Here is a 12,398-nt window from a genome sequence, read left to right on the forward strand (position 1 = left end):
GGGGGAGGGCGTGCTGGGCTCGGCTCCTCACTGCCAAGTGAGAACTGCTTAGCTGTGGCTCCCTCCTCCCTGCCCCCATGTGCAGAGTCGAGGCTGGGCAGCTCTCACTCACAGGAAACTGAGCCCAGTTGTGGCTGAGCCCCCTTCCCCCATGCTGAGCTCTGCGCCTCCCCGTGAGCAAGAGCTGCCCAGCTGCCCTTCCTCATGGGGAACCGAGCTCAGCTGCTGCTCCTCTCCCTGCCCAGTTTAAACGGTAATCAGCTGTTTAAAACGTTTAAATAGCCAATTACCATTTAAATGGTTAAGCTTTTATATCCCTAGTACCATCCTCCTCTGGACATCAACACTCTGGGCACAGAGACATCAGCTTGTCAGCCTCTTCGGTACCTCATGAAGCTCTGCAACCATCCCCGTCCGGGTCCCCGCTGTCATAGCACTTCAGATTTCTTTCGCCCAAAGAAGTCCGTATCTCAGAGAAACTGGAGTCTCTTCTCCTGAGGGAAACTATGAGAACTTATTCCCTTGTCCAGCTCAGTAGTTGGTGACTGATCCCTTACTCAGAAGAGCAGGACTAGATCTGCCACCTCTGGCACCAGCACTGGTACCAATGCTTGAAGCCCCTTTCATTCAAGGTGGGGGAAAAGACATCTTCAGACTCTGAGGTTTCCATACAGGGCTCTGTCTCAGCACTGTACCCTCCCATACCTCTACGGACGTACCCTGAGGAGGATTTTGCAGAGTCCAGCAGATGTCCCAGGATTCCTGGGCACACATCCCCTGGGTCTGTGACAGAGTGCTGGACACCAACAGCTGAGCAAGTGCTCTCTGGTTTCTTAAACACGGATTAGTTCCTCCTAGGATGGACCTGATGGGGCTAGATTAGTGGATTAGAATGATTTGAGGGGAGACTTAATGGGCCAATGTGCTTGTTAAACAGGATGTGTAAGAAGGCACAGAAAGGAAATGCAGGGAGGGGAGAGGCAAGCTAGCAGAGTCAGAACCAGGAAGGCTCTCTGGGCAGAGAGATCACTTCCCTATCCTCTCCTTGGCAGGGAACTGAGGAGAAACTGAAACTGTAAATAATTATAGTGTATGAAGCAACAAGGGAATAGCAAATATAAATGAATTGCACTGGGGTATTTAACAACTAAAGGTCTCCGAGCCTGTGTAGGCAGAGCAGAAAACAGGAACGGGATGTTACCCTGTCACAGGGACCCCACCCCTATCTGCCTCCACAGTAAGCCTACTGGAACCTCTGGGTACCTTATGGCAACCAATTTTATAGGGTACCAACCAATAAGAAATAACAGGAACACCGGTCGGCACTGTGACAACAATCATCACCAAAAGATCACTAGCCCAGTACTGCATGTTTCACTGGTACCTGAGGAGACCCATAAGGCGCAAAAACCACCAAATAGCAAATGGCCACATCCATCACCCAAGTCCTCCTCATTCCCGCTGAGACAGTGATACAACCACCACTCTCTTATGTGGATGACTTTAAGACCTTCCAGGATTTAATGAACGCATTTAGCAGAATCTCCTCAGGTTCCACTGGAGGACGTCCAGGAGTCTCAATGTTTCCTGGTGAACATTTTACATATCACCCCCAAGGTAAGAAAGTCCTACCCATCAATGAGGCGCAGTTGTCACCAGCACATGCTTTATGACAGACATCTGCCACTATTCCACCTACTTGCAGAAAGGCAGATAATAAATATTACATTCTGGCCAAGGGAATGGAGTATTTCTTATCTCATCCCAGCTCCAACTCCCTGGTGATAGAAGTTGTCAGTGAAAGAAATCATCAAGCCATCTCCAGTTTCTCTCCTTCTGAGAAGACGAAAACACCTAGATTTCCTGGGTAGGAAAAGCTGTTTGTCGGCTGCTCTTCAATTCTGAGTCACAAACAACCAGGTCTTGATGGCAAAATACGATTTTAACAACTATTCAAAGTTTACTCATTTTACTGAACTGTCACAAGACAAAAGGGAACAACTTCAGCCCCTCATTTTGAAGCCCTCAGTTGATTGACGCTGCCCACATGGCTTCACAGTACTTACCAGCTAAAGTAGTTATGTAGCGAGCATCCTGGCTCAAATCTTCTGGGGCAAAACACTGTAGAAGGCTCTCCTTTGACGGGTCTAAGTTCTTCATTGGTGACAGACTCCTCACTCCACCCACTTAAGGACTCGAGGGCAACACTGCAGTCACTTGTAATGTGTCCCAGCAACCGTCAAACTAGACCTACAGAGGAGCCCCCTAGAAGGAGGTCCAGACCCCAGAAAAGGGGAACAATTGCCTCCACAACCTCTCAACCTGCTCCCTCCTCTAAGTGAATACTCCAGATATCAACAATGGTAAGTGCAATTCTTTTCAGGATAAGCCTTTCAAATAATTTGTACATGCAGCTTAGCAAAGAGATGGGGCAGTAAACTTGTTGCAAGTTGAAGGTCTTCCTTGGGTTTTGGCAAATCTGTAACTTTTTCTCTGTGCCAGATCTTCTAATTTTACTCTCCTGGGTTAGGGTTAGGATAAAAAGATAGCTATTGTCTGCTAGTTTTTCTCAGGTTCTTCAGGAATTCAGGGAAGAAGTTATTGAGCCCACGGGCTTTACCCTATTTTCAGTGTTTCGATTGCTCTTTCTATTTCATCCATGGAAAAAGGTTGGAAGTCTTCAGTTTCAGATTTGCACTGTTTGCACAGCTCCAGGAAGGAGCTGCCAACTTATGTCCCTGGTGGGAGGTGAAACCAAGGTCAAATAAAGGCTGGCCCACGGGAAAGCCGGAACCTCCACAAATGGTAGATAGTCATGGCAGTTAGCATAAGGGTTGGACACGAGAGTGAATCAGTGAATGGTATGGAGCCTGAACATGTACAGCTGTTCTTGAGCAGTGGCCATAGGCAGACTGGCTGAATCTCACAAAGCCAGCTCAGATGCTGTTTTGGAGGTAGCTGGGTGTGTGCATGGGGGGCGGGGGAGATTTCTCATGGGGCCCAACATCAGGGGACACAGGCAGGTGTGGAGAGCCTACTCACAGGACCCACGCAAGGGAAGAGTCCGAGGTAAGGGACAGGGTGGTCTTCACCTCCTGGAGCACACAGTAGTTTGTGCCTAGGGACTGCGTTGCGGTGATTCAGCTGTCAGGAACAAGGGAGATTGATCTATGTTTAAGGCCGAACGCTTGGATGGAGAGATTCTGAAAGAGACCCCAGAACAGCCTGTCACTCAGTGGCTAGAACAGCGAGAGGTAGGAGGCTCCTTTTCAAATCCCCCTCTCCTCAACAGGCAGAGGGGAGAATTGAACCAGCATCTCCCGGAGCCTGGGTGAGTGCTCTAAACACTGGGCTGAGGTTTATAGGAGAAGCCCCCTCCTCCCCACCTGTGTTATGTGTGGAGGTAAACTAAACTGTTTCTTGCCTGTCTCCAGGAAAGGCATACCTGGCTGTGGACTGCAAGCAGAGTTAGTTGCTGGGGTAGATATCAGCGCTGAACTCCATGAGAGGGACATGGACGCACCTCTGTCATCAGCATCTCTCATTGGCTAGTTAAGGCAGCTCCCTGCCTAGCATGGTGCCTTCTGTGACTCTCATTCTCAGGTGACTATTTCTCCCCGTTTGTTGTATAGGGTGCCAAGGCCCTTGACTCAGGCTACGTGCATCCTCAAGGCACCTAGAAATTAGCTGTTGCAATGCCTTTAAACTTCCTTTGTACATCCACTTTAATTAAATAACGGAATGTTAATTGGGCAGTGAAAGTCACTCTATAGTCCAGTGGCTAGAGCACGCTTACTTGAAAGGTGGGAGACCTCTGCTTAAATCCCTTCTCATCAGGCAGAATGGGGAACTGAGTGCAGGTGTCCCCATGTCCTGGGTGAGTGCTCTAACCTCTGGGCTACAAGTTATAAGGAAGGCTTCCCCCCCCCCCATTTGTGTGGAGTTGGGCATTCTCTGAGCATGCCCATTGCACTGGGCCCTGCAGACAAGGCAGGCGGGGGTCTGGGGATTGCACTGGGGTTTAGGCATGAGAGAGGTATCCAGGTGCGTGGAGTGAGACAGCAGCGCACATGTGCAGAGGCAGACACTTAGGTGCCTAAGGGACTTGTAGAGCAAAAATTGAGGTGCCTACAGGGTTAGGCGGCAGCCAAGGGAGGGTAGTGTGGATCTCAGTGGTGCCTAAAACTGGGCCTTAGGTGCCTGAAACTACATCCCTTTGTGGATCTGGCCCATAGTCTCTAAAGGATTTTGTTTTCAGTGATGCATGACTGTGTGCACAGACAAACTAATTCAGAGTCAAGTGCACTTTGGGAGCCTATTATCCACACTGTGTAAAAGAGGGTTTAAGGTGCTGCTGCCTTAAAGAACGGCACATATAAAAGCCTTCCTGGTTTCCAAGCTTCCTGTGAACAGTTGCATATATTTCAATCTGCAGCAGAATGCATTTATAAGAGTTTCAATTTGGCCCACATCTATGTTCATTTGAGATCTGTGAGCCTGGAATTTATGCAATACCCTTATCTATGGACGAGCACAGCCTCAGCCATGCATGAGCATCTGGCACTGTATGCATGGATGTCAGGTGAGCACAGAAGCGTGTGTATGTGTGTGCGCACTCGTGAAAACGTGCACCTTCATGTTTTAAAACAACTTGACATTTTAGAAATATAGGATTTGCCACACTAGATCAGACCCAGGGTCAGTCTAGTCCAGTATCCTGTCTCTGACAGTGGCCAGCACCAGCTGCCTCAGAGCAAGGTGTTAGAAACCCTGCAACAGGCAGATGTAAAATAATCTGCTCCCCATGAACATCTCATCCTGATCCATAATAGTCAGAGATGTGGCTTAAGCCCTGAAGCCGGAGGTTTTATCCCCTCCCGACATTTGTTAGCATTAATTATTATAATTGGGTATTCCTATCATCCACATAGATATTAAATTCCTCTTTGAATCATGCTAAGTTCTTGATCTCAACGACAGCCCATGCAGTGGACAGGGCCAGCTGAAGCAAATCTGGTGCTTCCTGTGACGCCATTGAATTTGCCTTCCTCACCCATTGCGACAATGGAACTTGAGCATAAATAGCACACTAGCACTTCAAGCTGGAAGTTGGACTGCTGTCTGAACCAGCCCTAAGTATTTGTCTCCTGCTCTGAGAGGTCATTCAGTCTCACTCAACTCCTGCAGGGAATTGTTTTGACAGTGCACCTAAAATAGTTCTTCAAAAAACACAGTCGACCACATGTAAAAAAATAAGTTCAGGAAATCTGTCTTTACAGGACCAGCACGCTATTCTGTAAATAGCAATTATTTTGGTTTCTTGCTGTTAAAAGAATTCAGTGGTCAAAAAAAGGTCTGGGGTGACCAGTCTAGAGACTATAGTCCTCCACCTGTGTCCACAGGGTCCTTGCTCCTTGAGGCTGCCAGAAAAGGGTGCCAATTGATGTAGTTAGTGTTGCATGCTACCATGCTGGAAATATCTTGAACCTAATGTATGGCTGCTTACAATGACTGGCCCAACGGGGCTCCTGGATTTCCTACATTGTTAGGACTTCAAGGTGAATGTTCTGCTAAGAGCTATACTTTCCCTTTAAGCCAAAAAGGTTCACTACAATTTTTTTTCATGAAAAAAATCTCATCAAATTTCAAAAATTGGAATGTTACTCACCTAAAGACACCCACTTGAGAATGCCCTAGTATATATAATTTCTGAGTCCAGATTCACTCTTGCTCTATGTTTGTTGGAAGTCAGCAAAGAGCATGTCACTATTTATGAGATTATCAACATATTTTCACTGATAACAAGAACAAAACAAAGCAAAATAGTTATTCCAAATTCCTAATACAAAGCCCACTGTTTGACATCCGGAAACTTGAACTACTGACCCTAAGCATGCTAAGGTCCCTTAATAGATATGAGGACAACACGACAGATATTATGCAACCTGGTTTATATGGTCAGCCTTTCGCAACCTGCACTGGCTCAGTGCTCATTCCACAGAACTGGGAATAAATAGCCTGGTTAATGACCAGAAAACCAGCACAAACTGGGATGAGTCTTCCAGAAATACTGTAACTAAATGTGTGCCTTTCCTTCAGATGTGATATATAACATGGGTGCTTTTACGGAATGGGTTAACTAGTGCCTGGCTATTAACCCTTTCTTCCAGATCCATGTTCTGTAAGATGCCCTTTATTGACTGTCAGTTATAATTGCTGTTAAGCAACAACCTATGCCTATTCAGCAAAGCACTTAAGCATGTGCTTAACTTTAAGTGCTTTGCTGAACAAGGATGGACGTAAATGGTTTGCTTAATTGGTATCTCTGTGGTTATACCCAGACTAGATTGGGGGTTGCTGGCCATCCTGCAGGATGGTAGTGCAATCAAACCACCCAAGTGATTAGGAAGGAGTTCTCTCCGCCCTCCATCCACAGGGCACTGATTTCTAAGCAGTGGAGCCCTGGAAAGCTCTTTTCTTTTCCTCACACTGTGCCCACACCCATCCTCTGAGTGAGGCACTCTTCAGGAGAGGGGGTGTGGAATGAAAGAATAAACTGTCGCTCAGCTTCTCCATGTAGTTCAGAAACTTAACAAGTAGTGTGCTGAGAGGAGGGTGGGAGAGAGAGCTGTTAGCACTTCGTTTTTGCTCTGTGGGCTTGGGGGCGGGGATGGCGGTGCTGTTTTCAGGGCTGCTAAATTACCTCATAGTATCATCTCCTTTCACTGCTCACCTACCAGCTGCTCTCTAGTTCAGTGCAGCAAACGTAGGGGGAAGATGGGGGGGCTGCACAGAGTGAGCAGGGAATGGGGAGCGGGGCTTTTCTGATCAGGAGTGTGAGGAAGGGGAAAGAAATTCCAAGGATCAAGTATCTGGTTCTCAAATGATCCCAGCAGAAGACATTCTGACGTGTCTCACAACTCTTGTCATATCATGCTCTTTGTCTGAAATCTTATGCCAGCAAAGAAGCATTTTAGATTTTATTTCCTTGCAGTTGGAAGACAAAAGTCTAAGTCATCTTAGGTGGAGAACCCTACATCTAGGTTCCTAGATTGTTGGACTAAATTTTCAGAACTTCTTTATTTGCTAGAAGAGAGATTGACAGGCTGAGAGAGCAGATCTCCTTAATAACATCTTCAAAATGTCTTAACTTAAATCCTTATAGAATAGTCTTATTGACTTTAATAGGAATGAAAGCAATAGCATTCTGGAGAAATGAATAGATTTTTAGAGAAACTACTCCAAAGACCTATGGAATGTACTGGAGATGGGCCGCCTTTCTAGGGAAATTTTTAACAATTTCATAGAAGTTAATTAGAGAATTATATCCCTGCTGTAGAATCTTAAAGGTTGATTTAAAAATGCTACCAAAACATTATCTTCAATTAAATTCCACAGACCTTTTTGGTCAGTGTGAGTGTGCTACCTTTTTCATACTGTGAAACAAATTAAGGGTCCCATCCTGCTGGTGCTTGTTTTTAGGTGTAGTGCTTACTACTCATTATTAACCAAAGGAAAGCCTGTGCTGTCACATGCATGTAATTTGTACAGTCACGTGAAGTGACATGAGAACTTAAAAACTGGATGGTAACAGACTCCAAATCCCGGTGATGAATAAACCTGGTGTTGTTCTAAACAAAAAGACCTCTCTGCCATGCTTGTAGGTGTTTCCATTGTTTCATGCTGACTCAACAGACATTGTAGGCTTCAGAGTGACACACAGACAGACTGACAGTCCTGGGATCTTATTATATAGATTATTTGTATAGCTGTAGCACCTAGGGGCCCTAGTCAGAGACCAGGAATTAATTGTGCTAGGTGCTGTACAAATGCAGAACAAAAAGACAGTCTCTGCCACGAGAGGCTCCCGATCTAAGTGTGAGACAAAAGACTACAGGTGACTATAGACAGTCGTGGGAGTACAAGTAAACGAGATGACATTGGACAGTATGGTAGGCAGTCTATGCGCACTATCAATTTAAATATTGTCAAGTTTTTTGTAGGCATCATGGAAGCAGAGTTTTGAAGAGGGATTTGAAGGTTGCTTGGCAGATGTTTATGGGGGGCAGCATGGGAGAAAGCACTAAGGTGTTTGAAAATTGTAATGAATGGGCAGCGGAGGCTGGTATCATGGGGCTAATGGGAAGTGAATATTGACGGCACAATAGGGAATTAGCAAGAGTTTGAAGGTGTAGGCTCTGTGTTCTTAGTTGTACACACACAGCTAATTGCTGCATTATCCAATCTGTGCAAAGGAAGGGTCACATTTCTTCAGCTGAAAATATATAATTTTCTGAATGTTCGGTGTACCTAAGTACCTGGTCCTGCAATAGTTCTCAACACGAACACCCAGTGCTTCTGTGAGTAAGGCCTGTAGAAGTGATCCCTTAATATATATTTTCCCAATTAATTACACCTGTGCCCAAGACTAACTTTATTTCTTCTTCCGAGTTTTAGGTCACCCATCACTTCTTCCTAAAGGAGCCCCAGTTTATTTCTGAATCTATTGAATGATCATTTAACTAATAAAGCAAAGCTTTAAATGACTGATTTTATAAACAGCATTTTACAACAAAATCTTCAGACAGTAACAGCTTCAGATTTTGATTCTGACAGCTGCTCTTCACCTAACACATATAGCCCACTTGTGTTTGTCTATTCTTTAATATCAAACTATATGGGACAAGATCAAATGTCTCGCTACCATAATGCCTTGCTTTTCCCTCCTCTGTGATAATGTTAGACAGGCCCCTTCCTTCCATCATAGTATTCATGTCATACATCTTCTGTTTTAAAGAAAAAAAAAAAAAAAGTGGTTGGTTCTATTATTGTAACATTGGCACATTTTAGTCTCCCAACCAAAACAGTAATTAAGTCCCCTACACAGCAAAGCCCTTAATCACATGCTTAATTGAATCACATGAGTCGTCCCCTTGGTTCTAACAGGACTCCTCACATACTTCAAGCAATAGGAAGGGAGCTGCAAGGAGCAGCCAATAGGAGCCAGGCAGCCCATATAAGTAGAGCTGCAAGGAGGACTAGCTGCTTGTAGGCTGAAGACAGCTAGCACCTGGGACAGAACAGTGCTGAAGGCTGGGGCCATGGGAGACTCTAGGTTGGCTGCAGGAATTTGCAGGCTGAGGCTCTGGAATAAGGGTGAAGAGGGTGCTGGGGCCACAGGGAGAAGTATGGAGAAATTGGAGGGTATGCGGCAAGTGGCTACCATCTACAGGATCCCTAGGCCAGGACCCAGAGTAGTGGAGGGGCTCAGATTCCCCTCCCCCCCCATTCCCACAGGGAAAGTGGCTGGATAACTGGTTGCAATAGCCAGTGAAGCTAGTGGCTACACAGCAGACTGCAGTTTCCCCCTGGAAAAGTGGGGAGATCAGAGTGTGACATGGCCAGAAGGCTGTGTCAGTGAGGAAAACGGCTGGGTCCTAGGAGCGATGCAGGTCCCAGAGAAGAAGTGACAATGATGAGGCACCACGAACAGGGGGTGCGCAGGGGATCAGAGCTAAGCTTCAAAACGGCCAGCAGGAGGCGCCAGAGTGGTGTGTTCACCCCATCACAAACTGAAAATCATATTTATGATTTTATGAAACCCTAGTTGTATTTAGGATTGGGATGGCGCTAGGATCTTTGCAAAACTGACTTTTGCCTGTAGTACTAGTGATAAATCAAGACTATGAATTGTTTTTGTTGTGTTCTGGATTTTTCAAATTTAACTCCCTGCTACTTTATTCCTTTGGCCTTGTAATTATGTCAAGGCATTCCTCCCCTTCCCCCCCCCCCATTCCCTAGCACTCAATGGGCCAACTTCTCCTTTCCAATATATAAAGGCAATTGCCATTGAAGTCAATTGAAAAGATCATGACAATGCTTGTAGAGTTTGTTCCTCTCATTGGATACTCCTAAACTACCACTGCTGAGGATGATTTTCACCCCTGCAATCAGGGTACTTCAGAAAGGAAATCATGTTGCCTTGGGGATGCATGAGATTGTATCAAATAATTGCTATTGTCAGAGCACGTTCACAAGGGATGATAACCATGCATCCCCATTACAAAAGCTTTATTCTTTTCCATTCATGCAAATTACTCAGTGAATCTCAATGCTTGTTACCCATTATCCCTCCTGGTTTTGTTTGGTTTGCCCACCTATTAGGTCTGGCCTTTAATTTAAGAGTAGATCCCACTCACATAAGTTAAGTACATGGGTAAATGTTGGAGGAATCTGGATGTACAACTGTGAGCTCTTTGGCTCACACAATTCATCAGTTGCCTCTTCAGTCAGTGTTCTGTCATGAGGCTTCAGTTTAGGTCTAGGCTAATATTTAAAATAACACGACTTACATACAGCATGGGGAGGGTGGACAGACTCCTGCGATGATGTCAGGAACACAAGTACTGTTTTCCTTGGCGGTGCTAAGGAGTTAGCAAGCAGGCAACATTGAAAACTCAAAGTGCCACCCTAGGCATTGGTTAGTAGTGCCATGTCCTCAGCAAACATCCCAGGGAAGATGGGGACACCTTAAAAATCAGACTTTTTTTTTTTTAAAGTTTAACTTTGAATTTGTCATTTGAGCTTTTGTGGCTAGAAATTGTTTTCCTTCTAGGGAGGCCAGAGCTGCTAATTATACAATGGCCAAAGTAATACCGTGGTAAAGTTTGAATCCTTCCTAAGTTACTCCATTAACTTTTAAAGCACTTTCTTTAAATGAAGGCTTTAATTGCTTTATTATGTTTTGGGGTTTGTCTATCGCCCTTTTCTAGGCTTAACTTTTAAGTTTTTCAGACATGTTTCTGGTTGGAGGAGTTAGGGCTTGGTTTGTGTGATGAGGCTAAAGGGACATAATAAAAGCTGTTGGGCTTTGGTTTGGTTTGGTTTGGTTTGTAGGTGACTGAAGATCCCACCATCTAATCAACTTTGCTTCTTCTAGTCTTGTGAAAAGGCAAGTGATTTGAAATGCACAACGATTTCGCTCCTGAGGATTTTGTTTATTTCATTCCCCTGTTGGCTCCTAGGAACTGAGCAAGCAGTGCACTGAGTAGCTCTGATAAGTACTGGAAGTACTTAGTCCAGGTGGTTGGCCAAAAGACACGTCATCATGGGGGTTCTCAGAGTCAGAGAGAGGGAAAAGGAGGGAAATGCCAAAATAATCTCTCTCCTCAAAATTAACTTCATTAAAAAAATGGAGTAGGCAGAGTGGAAAGATATAGTAATATGTAAATATTATGCAAATACTATGAAAGTAAATATATTATTGCCCCAGCTTTATTGCTGATTGGTCACCCTATTGAGCAGTTATTTTTAGTGTATTGCAACTCACATGTAAAAAGCTGGTAGATTCCACAGTCCTTCTTCCCCTCAACCAAGTAGAAATTTAAATTCTTTAAGGGTACATTTGACACTTGAATGTCCCTTTTAAGTTTAATGATTGTGAACTAGGTTTGGAATTAAATGTATAGAATAAAAGGGCACTGACATGATATATTGGCCATTAAAAAAATTCATGCTTCTTGATAAATAACCCCTTAGAAGCCTAAAATTGAAATCTCCTTACTAAAAATGTTCCCTTCCCTTATGATCAAGTTGTTTTGTTATTGTAGGGTTGCATTTGTTTTTTATGGGGGAAATGACATAGCATTATCAGGACTTTGTAAATGTATGTAGAAAAGAAGACAGGCCATTGTACTGATGTAAAGAAGAATGCAAATACAAATAAGAATTTTAGGTCTTTCCAGTATCTCTTTGGAGGCATAATCCTGCTCTCATTTAAATGAAATGTTGCCATTGTCATCAACATAAGCAGGGGTAAGCCCCAATTCAACAGAACACTTAAGCATACCCTTAACTTTAAGCATGTGCTTAAATGATTTGCTAAATTGACGCTCAATTAAAATTATATTTAAAAGGTCACTGGCAGGTTAAAAAATTTTTTTACATCCTCATTTCTTCACTCGTGCTGTTAATACTTTATATCATTAAAGGAAATAAATTTAAAAAATTACTTTTCACATTTTTGAAGTTTGTGTACTTCATCTTGGACAACAAAAGTCCCTTTGACTTTTGGATCTAGTTGCTCTTATTCTTGGTTCCTATGCACTGTAACACAATTCTGCAGTGTTTGAGTTGAAAATATTGGAGGAGAATATTTAAATCCAAACTAAAAATGGCTTTGTAACTTTAGGTTTTGTTAAAACAAAACTAACTCGTGAGCCTAAATTACATGCATATATTTTTGTAATATTCATTATGTGTCAGGATGCCTACAGCTTGGTATAGGATTTTTTCATTATTTAAATCAAATAAACAAAAACAAACTAAATAAAACATTCAGTATTAGGAACTGATACAAGGGTAGGATTTTAAGGGAGTAGCTTATAGTTGTATGTCTA

Source organism: Emydura macquarii, unplaced genomic scaffold (assembly GCF_026122565.2).
Source record: "Emydura macquarii macquarii isolate MOO-44397 ecotype Brisbane River unplaced genomic scaffold, CSIRO-AGI_Emac_v2 contig_3530, whole genome shotgun sequence".
Lineage (NCBI taxonomy): Eukaryota > Metazoa > Chordata > Testudines > Chelidae > Emydura > Emydura macquarii.